Consider the following 14,228-nt stretch of genomic DNA (forward strand, 5'->3'; position numbering starts at 1 on the left):
GTTTGTAACAGTTATATGAATTAGTTTTAATCTTTTTCACATGCTCAAGTTGAGAGTACAAGCTTTGTTAATACTGTACATAAGTTTTTTGAAGTTTTTGCCAATTTTCTAGTTTATAGCAGCAGTTTGAATTAAATGGACTCTTTCTCCATTTTCCACCATTGAAACCTCATGATGCTGTGGGATTTTGAGGAAGATACAATGTAAATTATGTTACAAAAATAAGGGCTCCTAAATATGAAGGAAAACAATTGTTTGTTGATGCCCTAGGTAAGAAAAGTGTCTTGGCTAGTGGAAATATCGATGTAACCAGCAACATATCACGTGTTGGGTGATTGAAAATATGAAAAAAAGTATGGGAAGTGGTAGGGAATTTTACTAAAGTAATCTTGGCGCAATTGGAGGTGGTGGTGTGCTCTAGAAAGAAAGTTATGCAAGATTTTGCAAAACCGGGTTCAAAAACTACTTCTAGCTTTAGTTTTCATCATTTTTGTGTTTTGGGTGTTTGGCATATAGTGGAGGGCTAAACGTGGTGGAATAATCTCTATTTTTGAAAAGGATATTCATATCCATAATTTTTTTTAGGATTTTTATGTAGGTTTTGTGAGCAGCACACAACTTTAAGTGTTGAAACCCTCTTTTCTTGGTTGTATGACAGCAGCATTTGTAAAGGTCTTTGTGTGAACTTGTAAGATCTTCTATTGAAAGTTGTTTCTTGGCTTGATAATGTCAATATGAACATATTAAGGTAGTAGAAAGGTCTTCAAGGATGAAGGAAGTTGGAAAAACACAAGGTCTATGTTCTAGCCTTGTTTTGGCAACATTATAGCAGCACTTTGCCAACTTGTTTGTAAAGTTGGAAAATCTTTCTAACGTGTTTTATTTTGGTTTGAACATGATTAAAAAAAGCTTGATGAAGCATGGGAAGACCACCAAGAATCTCAAGAAAGGCTGGAGAGCATATTGTGGCCAGTTACCTAAGAAGCACCTAGCAAGCCATGTGGTGAATGAAAATTTTAGTCACCTATGAAGTTGTACTTTGTTTCAATTGGTGTCACAAGGTGAATGGAGTGGATCTTGGATTGATCCAAGGTTGGTGAGTGGTTAATCACCATCAAGGTCAAAGGAATGACTTATAAGCCCTAGGAAAGGACTAGGTATCAAGAGCAAACCTTGTGGTTACATCATAAAGGTAGGTGTATACAAGGTAGACTATGCAAAGGATGGTGTTCTAGGGTTCATAATGACATTTGGGACATGCAAAATGAGGGTAAATTCTCAAGAAGGTAATTTGGTTGATGAACAATTTGATAGGTTTTGCTAGTGAAAACAATGCTAAGGATTTTTATCAATGCAATACGAAGGGGATATACCACTAGGGTAAGTCAAAATGATGTTTGGGGATGCTAGGGATATGATTATGCTATAACAAGGGTATTTTGCCTAAGAGTTTAACCTTGTGATAAAGGACTTTGGATCTTGACCAAAAACTTATAAAAGACAAAAAGATCAAATTGATAAAATATGAAAAGGTAAAATATATCAAGAAATAGATAGATTTTGACCAAAGAAAATGATAAGCAAAGATAAAAAGACTAGTCAAGATCCATTATCCGTCAACACTAGGAGATAGTCTAAGACTTATACTTTGTCTAGATTTTTGACTAAATTCAAAGGTTTTGGGGGTTCAAAATGATGTTTTGAGGACTCAAAATGATGGTGATGTTAAGTGGATATGTGATATGGACAATGCATATGATGAAAAAGGGGATTTTGGGTGCAAGATATGGTTTTGGGTCAAGTGCAGAACAGGGAGGTCTAGAGGCTCCTAGATGCAGTTTTGGGGTCCTAAAGTGCAGTTTAGAGGCCCAAAATGATCACGCAAGTAGCCAAGTGCACCCTAATAGTTTCAAGTGTGACCTAATAGTACCAATTGTGTCATTGATACACTTGGAACCAGTTTGGGCATAGTTGGTAGTTTCTAGGCACAGTTGGTAAGCTAGGAAGAATGTTTGTTGATTTTGAGGGGTATGGTTACCAAACTGACATGCCAAGAAGCCAGGATGCTGGGGTTGATGTTAGGATGAGTTGGGAGATGAAAAATGAAGGTTATGATGTATAGAATTATTTCTTAAGTGAAGGTGATGAAGATTAGGTGTTGTAGAAGGAAAATTTGGGAAAGCTAGTGCGAGGGGAGCTAACCAGGTACCTAAGGACACTGTTGAAGCCCTAAAATGTTATCTGGAACCCAAAATAGGATCTTAGGACAACCAAGTGTGCCTAGATAGTGTAGAATGCATGAATGATGTAGTTGGGGCCCAGTTGGGTGCAGTTGGTAGTTTCTGGGTGCAATTGGTAAACTAGGCTAAAACTGAGGCAATTCTGGAAGCTATGATTTCAAGATTGATGTCACAGAGAGGTAAATAGTAGAGGACATTGTTAGGGCTAGTATGAATGCTCAAAATGATGGTTAGGAAACTTGGAATGATGGATAAAGTGGTCAAGATGATGAATAGGTATGGAAGGATGCAAGGTGGTGAATGCAAAGTGTTGAATTTAAGATGGGAATGGAAAAGACTAAGGGAGGTAAACTGAACCTAAAAGGATGGAACATGAAAGGTAATAGATACTAAATGAGGAATAAAAGGTAGAATATGAAGTCTATATGATGTATGAATAAGGCCTATACTAGGGTGAATGTGAGTGAAGTCTATGCAAGTGTGAGATCTATGTTTTTCCAAGCACATTTAAGAGCACAAGTCAACATGTTTTCCAAGGTTCGAGTGTGTTGAATCAATGTTTGCAAAGTTTGATAAAGGTTGAAATGTTTTGGCAATGTGTGAGGTTTTGACAAGTTCAAATGATATCTAAGGTTTAAATTTAAAAGTTTTTCTTTTATCTTGATTATGTTTTACACACACGCAAGATACATTAAGACAAGAATAGTTATTGTAAAAGTTAACAAAAACACCACAACCTAGGCTTTTAGGACTATATCCACTGAATTCCTACTTGAACCAAAGTTTAGCCATGCTTATCCAGAGTGGACAACCTAGGATCTTGGCACCACAGGCTCCCCCTTACAATGCATTCACTTCTCAGGGCTACCAAGATCCACTTCCCAAGGGGCATGACTTCCCAAGGGACTGTTGCCTCTACTAAGGGCCATGAGAATGTAGGATGTCTTCACGGGCATGGTTGACTCCTTGAGCCAGTGGATAGAAAGGATTTTGGCCACTAAAACATGGTTTTTAGTAAGGGCATTCTGTTTGGCAAGTGAATGATAAACTTCCATAGAAGGTCTCCCAGCCCCAAGAACCGGGGTTTGACGCACCACAAGGGTACTGGCGGAGAGCTATCACACAACAATATCATCGACATAGCTTTCACCATAATCAAATTTTATATAGTGGCTGGAACATTGACCTGGCTTTGGCCTATTACCGCTCTAAGGTCATCCCCTGGCATACCCAATATCGAGTATCTTGGTCCAAGGCAGGCCTCCTACAGAAGTTACATGGATTTCTCTTACACCCAAGATCCACGAATGGTGAGGGGAGAGGATATGTCCAATGCAACTCCTAGGGATCTAAAACTATAAATAGGCTAGGCAAGAAAGAAAAAGGTTCTTTTTAAGCACCAAACAAAATGTTATCTAATCTAGGAAATCCACACACATAGTTTTGAAAGACACACAAAGTCTTCAACAACGTCTTGCAAAACACACACATCAGTAGTTTGTTATGATCACATCTTCATCCAAAAATTGCCAAACACTACAAATAGATCATTACTAACACAAAATCACCTAATCTTTGTCCTAGAGAGTGATAGGAACTTGAAATGTGGATTTTGATTGATGCATGTGCTTACTATGAACCTAGGTGTGTTCCGACAGTAAAAATTGCTCCCTAGAGTGTCAAAATGGCCTTGAACATCCACAAGTGCACCCAGATAGTGCAGACTACATCAATGATGCATTTGGGGCCTAGTTGGGTGCAGTTAATAGTTTTAGGGCATAGTTGGGAAGTCAAGTGTAGGGTGTGGGGAAATGGGTGCCTAGTCAAAACACATAAACTAAAATTTTCAAAGCTACACTCCCAAGTGCACCCAAATAGTGTAGACTAAATCAATGATGTATTTGGGGCCTAGATGGGCATAGTTAGTAAGTTGAAACAACATAAAGAGGCTTTGGCATCTTCTGGGCTCCTAAAACTGCTCCTAGGAGTCCCAAGTGCGCCCTGATAGAGTAGATTGCGCCCTAAGACAACAAGCTAATAGAATGCATGAAATAAAAACATATAAGCATTTTAATAGACCCCCTTATTAATCTAGGTGTGAAGAGGAAGAGCAAATAGTCATTATAACCTTCCAAGTGAGCTCCTTCCTTGCACCTACAAGCACAAAACAAGAAAACCCAAGTTAGATATGCATGTTCAGATCGGGTTCACCAAATGTAGGAGTAGAAAAATGGGTTAAATACATAACATACTATGAGAAAATCACAAAACTCAATAATCATACATTAGTACCCACTAGTCTACCATGAAATCCAAACTAATTAAAAGAAAGCAAACATAATCAAAAATTCCCTTTTCGGTTTGTAGCTCTCATGTCCTTCTTTCTTCTCCAAATGATTGTAGCTCCAATTTGCCTATAGTGCACACAAGGTTGAAGCCAAAGCCTATGATGTGGATCATTCCATGAGAATACTTGAAGTGTGATTTAATGTGAGAGCAAGAATGCAACATGCAAAGAAGTAGAGACTCAAAAACTCAAAGATTTGGATTTTCAAAACTTAAGTATTTGGATCCTCAAATGAGAGGAAGGGTGTCCATTTTATAATTCACATGGAGGGTGAGAGCATTGAATTTTTCACCCATAGATATGCGATGTGGCAAGAGATTCCTATGATGCATATGATAGAATATGCCAATTGTGAGATTCTATGATACATGGGAGTCAAACTTGGCTAAATGTGGAAGAGAATCTATGATGTGTCATAAGACACCTCAAACCACTTGAAGCCAAGAATCTATGATGAATAAGCCAAATAGGGACATGCGTAAGAGGTAATAATATTTGATTATAACAAATCTCAGCCAAGTGTCAAAGGAGAATCCACGAGGTGTCATATCCAAGTGTCATGATGATGGAATATTTGAATAAAAAATCCTCTTATTCCACAAAATAAGAATTAGTAGAAAATGGAATTAATGACGGAAAATGGAACTTAGGAAATTAAGAATTTTCATGGTTTATAGATAATGAATCAATTAATTAATAAAAGTAATTAATTGAGGATAATAATTAGGAATAATAATTAGAATGAATAGGATTAAATTATGGGTTATTTAATCCTATAGAGAAAATTAGCAGATGATTGGCCAAATTGATTAAATGAATGCGACTATACCCTTTGATGAAAATGTGACAATGATGGATATTGAATAAGATGATGGAAGGTAGACCAAAGCCATGGTCAGATTGATTTCTTGAAGTTGATATCATGCCAAGGACACATGACATGAATTGGTTGATATGTAACATTTAACCGACATTGTAAATACTACAGGATTGAAATTGATTGATAAGGTTTGATCATAATAACATCGACAAATATTGTCAATGTTATTAAAATCATTGATGATGTCATGATTTTACATTGAAAGACTCAAAAATTTCAAATATTGAATGACATGAATGATAGTTTGACCTAGCACTGAGAGCCACGACAGTACTAAGGTTAGATTGATAAGATTGATGGGCCGATAGGTTTCCAAGACACTGAAAGCCACAATAATGCCTAGGAGCAGATAAATGATTATTGATTTGGGATGTTAGATATGTTTTGTGTTTATTAGGACCGATTTTGAGTGATTTTGAGTTGATTTGGAGTATTCTGAGTTGATTTGATATGATTCTAAAATTGATGTGAAAGGGGATACAAATGACAAAATATGGTCAATCTGGCAAAAAGATCAAAGTTAGTAGAATGAGAAAATGGGACAAATTAGTATGAAGAAGTGATGGGGTCATAGATGTGAACCATTTTTGAGCATCTATAGATCTAGATAAGGATATAGTTATCTCAAATTGGGATATCTCTACTTTGAATCTTGATTATATGAACGTCATGGGTTAATTATTGCAAAAGAGAGCTAAGTAATAGAAGCTTAGAGAAGGAAAGAGTAGGGAAAACCAAGTTCTTGAAGATGTAAAGAACATATTTATAGATGCACTAAATATTGAGGTTGATAGTACACAACCTATTTTGGTTCAATTAGTAGAAGTTAAATAAATTCAATGAATATCTAAATGGACAAGAAAAATTGCTACAAATAGCAGAGATAAAATTTAAGAACAAGGTATTGGAGCAAGTAGCACATAAAATAGCAATAAACCAAGTAGAATTTTCTACTATTCTCAATTCATTGCAAACCTTTGCAAATAATGTAACTTCATTATTTATTAAGTTATGTGATAAATCTATCTTCACCCAAGGAATCAAGGAAAAATTATCTAAGATATATGAAGACTTGAAGGAAAGTGCACACTAGTTGTCACTTAATCCAAGCTATAGTTCTACTCAGTACTCAAAGATTAGATATCTAAAAAATTCACAAGCAAAATTATTAAGCAAAGAAGCTAGGATAAGGGCCACACTTGTAGAAATCCAAGGCATGATTCTTTCCAACATGGATGCATTGCAAAAACACATTGTACATGTCAATACATGCATCCATGGCAATAACTTCTCCATAGCTGATCACATGATGGAGTTATCACCAAAAGTACAAATTACTTTACATGTAAGCAAGGTATTACAAGAAAATTGGCACTAGACAATGGCATTATTCTGAAGGTAAATTCTAACTTCTTGTCACATTTTGGCATTACGATGTAGTATACACCTTTTGCATTTATGTCAAAAAGGGGGAGAAGTATATATATATATATATATATATATATATATATATATATGTATATATATATATACATATATATATATATATATATGTATATATATATATATATATGTATATATATATATATGTATATATATATATATATATATGTATATATATATATACATATATGTGTATATATATATATACATACATATATATATATATATGTATATATATATATATATATATACATATATATATATATATATATATATATATATATATATATATATATATGGGAGAGAAGCATAATATGAGGTATATATGTGATATATGTATGGGGAGAAACATAATATTATATAGATACATGTATAGATAATTAGAAAACATTTTTGACAAAAGTAACTTTGAAAAATCTCAAAAATAGAGAATGTTATCGATTTGAAGATAGATGATGGAGATAAAAAGAATGTTTTCACCTTAAAAAAATGAGTATTTAGCTTTGGATTGATAAGTGTTTTTTTCATTAATTCCAAAGGGAAAGATTGTTGACAATATGGTCAAGTTTGTTTATTAGTGACTCACACTTAGTCAATTGGTTAACCAAATTTATCTAGAAAAATGCAGTTTTAACAAAGTAATCCAATTACTACTAAGTTGTATAGTTGCTTTCAAGTTTCAAAATCTACATTCAGTTCATGCCTATTAGTATCTACCAAGTTGATCAGTGATAGTACAAACCAAGCTTCATAGTATTAACTGAGTTACATAATGTTAACCATATTCTCTAGTGTCTACTAAACTTGTAGTGACAATGATGTGAATCTAGTGTTGACCAATCCAAGAAGTGTCATCCAAGTGATTCTATTTATACCAAGCTTGTAGTGTTAATGTTTACTGAGCCATGAAAAGTCAACCAAGTGATTTAGTTTATATGTCAAGTTTCAATCTTCACTGAGTCACAAGTGTTGACCAAGTTCAAGCTACATATAAGTGATTAGTATGAATCAAGCTTATACATCTATCAAGTATGTAATGATGTTGAGTGTTTACAATGGCTGTCAAGTATCAAAACCTCACTGAGTTTGTCTTCAAAAGTTGAGTTCCAATAGTTGAGTCAACTTTGTGATCTTGATGGAAATCTATGTTGTAGCTGACTTTGATGAATTGTATTTTGGATTGGTATATATGTAATGTATTATATCACATCAAAATAATGCGAAGAAAGTATGAAGTGAATATAGAGAGAAAAAGTGTGAAAGCTACAAGTTGTAAAAAGGATAGAAAATATTTATCTATCGCAACAAGGTGATCTTTACATTTCAAAGGAATCTCAACTAGCAAATCAAAGTTGCAAATCAAAGATTATCTCTCATGCATATAATTAGATTAAAATATTTTAAGGACGATTAGCTGGTGAAATAAGTTAAAGTTTTATTGGTTCTTGATTCACACCCCCCCACCCCCTTGGCAAACTTTCCTACCTCATATTTCCAATATTTCCCTACAAGATAATCTATTGGTTATTTTGGAGGTCTTTTTGGGAACTACTAGGTTTCTTTAAACCAATACTAGGATACATAAGAAAAAAATAAGACTGAGGACTAGCTAGATCCTATATTCAACAGAATTAATCTCAGCTCTAGACCAATTTCAATAGAGTACAAAGGACTCTCTACACTTTAGGCTCTATAGGGCCAAGGTAGGTACATCTTAGGGATGGAAATGATTTATTTTATGATTCTTCTTCAAAAACTCACTCACTCACACTCTTCTTTTTAGATCTATCCTCTATAGCATAAAATGGTCAATATTCTTCTTGGATTTGCAATTGGTTCCCTAATTACAATAGCTAAATATAACTTAGAGGAGAACCATTACAAATAAGTAATGACCAATAATTTAATTCTTCATTACAGAATGGAAATTTGATTTTAATTGATTTATGTTGTGCAATCACATGAACATATCAACTTGTAACTAAATTAATTGAAAGTGTTATAAATGTTTTACTACTTTCATTCTCTCATGCATGCAATTAGATCAAAATATTTTAAGGAGGATTAGTTGGTGAAATAAGTTAAAGTTTTATTGGTTCTTGATTCACACCCCCCCACCCCCTGGGAAAACTTTCCTACCACATATTTCCAATAGTTCCCTACAAGATAATCTATTGGTTATTTTGGAGGTTTTTTTGGGAACTACTAGGTTTCTTTAAACCAATACTAGGATACATAAGAAAAAAATAAGACTAAGGACTAGCTAGATCCTATATTCAATAGTATTAATCTTAGCTCTAGACCAATTTCAATATAGTACAAAGGACTCTCTACACTTTAGGCTCTATAGGGCCAAGGCAGGTACATCTTAGGGATGAAAATGATTTATTTTATGATTCTTTTTCAAAAACTCACTCACTCACACTCTTATTTTTAGATCTATCCCCTATAGCATAAAATGGTCAATATTCTTCTTAGATTTGCAATTGGTTCCTTGATTACAATAACTAAATATAACTCAGAGGAGAACCATTACAAATAAGTAATGACCAATAATTTAATTCTTTATTACAGAATGGAAATTTGATTTTAATTTATTTATGTTGTGCAATCACATGAACATATCAACTTGTAACTAAATTAATTGATCAATACCTTATCCATTGTTAACATTCAATCATGTTTGTTATTAGTGACAATACTTATTTACATTCTATATCATTATCAAGCTCATTGAATAGTCTACAGTGTTAAACGTGCATAGCCACCAAGCATTCTAGTGGGTACTAAGTGAATTTAGTTAGTGAGAAGTGCAATAGTTTAAACTAAGTAGAATCAGGTGATGTGAAGTCTAGAAGTTCAACTTGAGTAGTTCAACGGTTACCAATCTTTGTATTTTCTATTGAACTATAATTTCATGCAAAGCAAAGTTAGTGTTAAATGAGCTATGTGAAGATTAGTGTTTATTGAGTGTAGTCATGGTAAACAAGTAACTTAGTTTGTACCAAGTTATACAATATCTACCAAGTCACAAGTGTAGGCCAAGTTTGAGAATACTCTGAGATGACTAGTATGGACCAAGTTTCTACTTCTACCAAATGTATGATGATGTTGAGTAGTGATAGTGGATGTCATGTATCAGAACTCACCAAGTCAATATTTAGAACCTGAGTGTCTACATTTGAGCTAACTTTGTAATATTGGTGTTAACTTATATATTGGCCAACTTTGTAATTATGTAAACTGGATTGATATATATGTAATGTATTGTATAATATCCAAAACGATCAATTAATCAAGCAAGTATGAAATGAGAAAAGAGTAAGAAGGATAAATGTGTGAAATAGAAGTTGTAGATGCTAAAAAATGGTTTACATCTACGATTCCATCAAAATGAAGCTCCATTTGACATAGAGCACACTCTTTGAAAGTAGAAATTCTTCACTTCATTCTAATTGGTCCACATCTCATCTCTTTCATCTTCTTTCATTCATGTCTTCATTCATCACCATTATCATGTGTTTTGATTCACAAAATCAACTTCATCTTGCATTCCTACATTTTGGCACTATCCTACACTGTCTGTCAACCTTCTAGGGCTTTCCACCTAGTCCAACCTTAGTTTAACCCTTGTTTGACCAATTTTGACCAAATATGACCATGCTTGACTAATTTCACTCATGTTCTAACCTCTTTCCACCATTTGGGGCATGCACTAAAAAATTTCAAGTCATTCCAAGTCCAGTCGGGCTATTTCTAGCCCTTGAAGCCTTCTAGGGCACAATCTGCACCTTTTGAGTGCACTTAGGGTTCCCAAGTACACCATGGGTGCACTTGGTACTCCCATAGTGCACTTGGGCTTACGAAGTGCACATTGGGTGCAATTAGGTGCATTTTTGGCATAGTTGGGGTAGTAGGATGCCTAGAACTACTCCTAGAGCCCCTATGTTACACTCTGGAGGCCATAACTTTTGTGTTTCAACTCTAATTTTTGAATTGTCAATTGCATTGGATTTTTATGTTCATCGTGAACAAATTGAGCTATCACTTTCCTTGTTTGATCACTATCTTGAGTTGTAACCCTTGAAAATACTCTCGGGCCCCTAAATCGACATCACTTTCCATACTAATTCATCCCATTTTCTAATTCCACTAACTCTGATCTTTTGGCCAACCTGATTGTATCTCAACAATGTCTATCATCATTCATATCCTCTTTCACATCAATTGCACATCATTTTGGAACCATTTCAACATCATTAGAAACCATTTTAGATCAACTCAAAATCACCCCAAATGAACTTAGCATCACCCAAAATCAGTCCTAATCAAATTAGAATGGGCAAAAATCTCAAATAAATCATCATCTATCAAATCCTAGGCATTTTTGTGCGTTTCAGTACCTTGGAAACCTATCGATCTATCAAATCTTATCAATCTAACCTTAGTACTGTCATGGCTCTCAGTACTAGGTCAAACTATCATTCATGTCTTTTGATCTTTGACATCATTGAGTCTTTCAATGTCAAATCATGGCATTATCAACCATTTTAATAATATTGATAGTGTCCATCAATGTTATTATGATCCACCATATTAATCAATCTCAATCTTGTAGCATTTATGATATTAGTTAAATATGCATATCTTTAATTTGTGTCATGTGTCCTTAGAATATTGATCAATTGATCAATTTGACCATGGCTTTGGTCTATCCATCATCATCCTATTGAATTTGTATCATCATCACATTTTCATCAAAGGATACATTCACACTTATTTAATCAAACTAGCCAATCATCTACTAATTTTCTCTATAGGATTAAACAACCCATAATTTAGTCCTATGTCATTTCACTAATTATTCTTCTCAACTAACCTTCTCAATTAATTTGGAAACCATGGAAATTCTTAATTTCCTAAGTCATATTTTCTACTGGTCTTAGAATGGTTTTGACATTTGAGTGTTAACACACTTAACCTGTGAGGCCTTGCCCCGACCCTTCGTAGCCTTAGTGTTACTTTATCTTTTTGTTACTCATGACTCGAGATGGTCAAGACATTATTAGATACTTGAACATATCATATTATTTCATGGTGTGTGATGTTGTTTTCAGATATTGATGTCTATCATTTAAATGATTTATGTATATGTATGTGATGAATTAAGTAAAATGTAGGATTAACACATTGAGTTTGGAATCTTTATGATTAAGGATAGAAGTAGGATGCAAGAAACCCTGATTTATGTATGTTTCAATTTATGTAAATTTTTGATACTTATATATATGTACATGTGATTTTTGGGACTACTGATGTGTGCAATGAGTATGCAGATATTTTAGTCGAGGAAACCGACAGAGGAACATAACTGATCTCTATGTGCTAATTTTGGAAACCTTTTTGTTCATAATTTAAGTATTGTATTGTGAGATGTATGTATGTATCTCTTTGTGTTCAGTAAATGTTAATGTTCATAACTATGTTCTTTTAGTGTCGTTGGACACTCATGAATTGTTTGTGCTCCTTAGCGTGCTAGTTAGGATTAGCTATGTAACCCAGGGACCTTAGTTGGTTTAAGTTAGTGTCCATTGCTAATATGGTTCTTAATTGAGTTTAGTCATCCTTAATCCAAATTAGTGCTTAATCTACTTTGTTAGAGTTTTTAGTTGGTCCTAATTATTTCCTAGCCTTTGTTTGGCTCTAAACTTATTCCTAAGGTTTCAAAACATGAAATAATTATACCCAAGGGGTATGTGTATGGGTTAGGAGTCTTTTCCAACCCCTAAGCCCCTTTTGTTGACTTTTGAGGTCACTCAAAAGTCCCCTTTTTGCCTTTGTGCGAAAATTGCAAGTGGTTATTTTGAGTTTTCTTACTTCACCTCCATTTAGGGTTTAGCCATAGTGTGGGTTGAGTTAGGAGTTTCTAGAATTGCAAGTGGGTGGGGGTAGTTATTGCTCCCTTTTGGTGGTTGAGTTGGAGGCTTATTTAGAGGCCTTCCTTGGACTAGTTGAGGTGGTTACCCAATCTCTACATTTAGAGAGGAGTTCTTGAAGATTGAAGCAAGGAAAGGGAATCTCTGCTCAAACTTGTTCATTGCCATTACCTATTTGTGAAGGTTGGAATTCTCATCTCCCTTGCTCAGATTTCTTTCTAGTTTCATGCTTATGCTACCTTGTTGTTATTTCAATGTTTGTATGTTATTGGGTATGTTGGGAAGCTTTGAAAACCATGTATTTTTGGATGATTTCCTTTCATGTTTATGTTTGCAATTTTGAGATCTTTCCTGTGTGGGTGTTTTGGTATTACTCACCCTTGGAGAGGGTAGAAGTGACCAATTTTGGGAAAGGTCTATTTAGTCAGACTCCAACCAGTGTAGAGTCTCTTCTCAAGATGAGAAGAGGGAGAAAGAGTAGTGTGTTATGGGCCCCTACCTATTAGCACAATCCTTGTATGATTATGGTATGTTGAAATGGAAGAACGAAAGTTCTTGGTATATAGCCCTGATTGGGCATTTGGCTAGTGTTGTGCTTGACTTCTCCTGGTTGGAAGAATCCACCTTTCCATAGTTTTGATTCATTGTGAATCCTATTGTGTAAACCATGTATGATTATGCATGTTTGATTATCTCTTGGTTATCCTTGTGGTCACCTAATCAGATTCTATTCGCTCCATGGTTCTAGAAATGTGTTGCAGAAAACATTATAAATCCCTAGATTAGGGTCATGAAGAAAACTCAATTAAATTGTTGAAATTGGGATTGATATCCTATTGTAAATTTTATTTTAAACCTTGTTGTAATTGGCAATGAAGCTGGGTTTTCTTCCTAGTTCTTTCTCGACTGAGCCTTGAATCAAGTTAGCCAATAAAATAATGGTTGAGTATATTTTCTTCTCATGAGATTTAATCATAATGTTCAGTTGTATGAATTCTCATCAAAATAGGATGAATAATAGATAAAGGAAAAGATTATGGGAATCTCCTTGCATTGTTCTCATGTGATTTCAAATTTTTTTTTGCATATGTAGGTGAGAAAATAGAATAATAGATAATGTCTTGAATTGTGATATTTTAAGTTTTTAATTTGTTAATAAAGAATAATTTGATAGGATGAAACTTCCAAGTTTATGTATAAGTATTAAGATGAATTAGAATTCCTACCTTGAGAACTCAAATTATCTCTTCTTTGTTAAATTTCCTTATGAACAAATCAATTGGACTAAGAGATTATATATCTCCTTGAAATTTTTAACCTTGTTCTCATCCTTGTTAGTATGTTGGTTAATGGGTCCTTATAGTCTTTAGGGAAGGGTGTAC

This window comes from Cupressus sempervirens, chromosome 5, assembly GCF_028749045.1.
Source record: "Cupressus sempervirens isolate cs-2001-9-10 chromosome 5, ASM2874904v1, whole genome shotgun sequence".
Lineage (NCBI taxonomy): Eukaryota > Viridiplantae > Streptophyta > Pinopsida > Cupressales > Cupressaceae > Cupressus > Cupressus sempervirens.